Genomic DNA, 1,543 nt, shown 5'->3' with positions numbered 1-1,543 from the left:
ACCTGTATACATATACCTGACTCAGCACTGCAGACTACCTGTATACATATACCTGACTCAGCACTGCAGACTACCTGTATACATATACCTGACTCAGCACTGCAGACTACCTGTATACATATACCTGACTCAGCACTGCAGACTACCTGTATGCATATACCTGACTCAGCACTGCAGACTACCTGTATACATATACCTGACTCAGCACTGCAGAAGCACATGTGGGTCGTACCATTTGCACTGTTTTAAATTAGAATTGTAATTGTGTAATTGATCATTAAAAAAAAAATGATGGTATAATTATAATTGTAACTGTAAAGTTGAGGTAATTGACATTGTAATTGTAATTGCCATGAAAATGTTATAAAATATTATAATTTAGTACTAAACTAGGGAATCATGTTACAGTTCTATGTACATTTCTACATATACTGTATGTAGTTAATAATTATTAAAATATGTTTCATATAATATTTTCCCACACTTTACCATTTTAAATCTATTAAATCTAGAGTTATAGGGACACAAAAAATCCTCTTACTTCCATACCATAAATATTAATACCTATATTATCATTAATTATGAATCCTAACAAAGAAACCAATAGATAGGAAATACATTAGATGTTAAACATTTGTTGTTAGTGTGTTTTACAACTGATTTAGGACTCGTTAGCATTAAATGCTAACAGAAAGCTAACACAAGAGGAAGGTTAACTTTTATTAGGTTATTTAATTCAGGTTCAGTAATTGTGATTAATTGTAATTAAACATTAGTAATTAAGAACATAATTGTAATTGAGTTTTTGAGGATAAAAAAAATTATTATAATTCAATTGAAAATGTAATGTTAAGTGAAAAATGTAAATGAGGCCAACCCTGCAGCTCAGTAAGAACAGCTGTGTGTGCTGTGTGTCCTATCCTTCAGAATAAAAGGCAACTTCCACGTGGTGGAACCAGTGACCACAGAAGTGTGTGATGATGAAGATGATGGAGAAACACTCCACAGACGTGAGGCCTTTGGTCAGATATGTGCAGCAGGGACTGAAGGAGACCACGCCCCCTGCTGTCACCATGGAGACGCTTCAGCTCACTTCCCTGGTCCTCTGTAGACTTCAGAAACCAGAGATGCTTTCCATTCAAACCAATCCTAGAGCAGTTAAAGGGTGTGAACAAAACCATTAGCCCCACCCCCTGTAGGTAACAGTGAATGAAGGCCTCAGTGAGAATTGAACTCACGACCCCTGGCTTACAAGACCAGTGCTCTAACCTCTGAGCTATAAGGCCCTGCGTGTGAGTGTGTGAGTGTGTGTGTATTTGTGTGTGTGTGTGTGTGTGTGTGTGTGTGTGTGTGTGTGTATGTGTGTGTGTGTGAAATAATGAGTCATTTACACAATAAAAAGTCAAAAACGGTTAAAGATACAGAAAAGTTGAAGGTATTCAATGAAATTGAACATTTTAAAAGTTAAATCAGTTTCAGAACTGCTGACCAGTGGAACGTTACATTTCAAGGTGAACTTCATTAAAATTAATCAAAAAGTTGA

The 1,543-nt window shown here is 36.0% G+C and overlaps 1 non-coding gene across 1 annotated transcript; it reads right to left on the bottom strand.

The window, feature by feature from the left end:
• Nucleotides 1–1,213: 1,213 nt before the first annotated feature.
• Nucleotides 1,214–1,286, bottom strand: trnat-ugu (transfer RNA threonine (anticodon UGU)). The gene has a single exon. It is a non-coding gene; the product is annotated as a tRNA-Thr (tRNA).
• Nucleotides 1,287–1,543: the final 257 nt, after the last annotated feature.

This window comes from Gouania willdenowi, unplaced genomic scaffold (assembly GCF_900634775.1).
Source record: "Gouania willdenowi unplaced genomic scaffold, fGouWil2.1 scaffold_226_arrow_ctg1, whole genome shotgun sequence".
NCBI classification, from domain to species: Eukaryota; Metazoa; Chordata; class Actinopteri; order Blenniiformes; family Gobiesocidae; genus Gouania; species Gouania willdenowi.
This window is presented reverse-complemented; position numbering and strand designations above follow the sequence as displayed.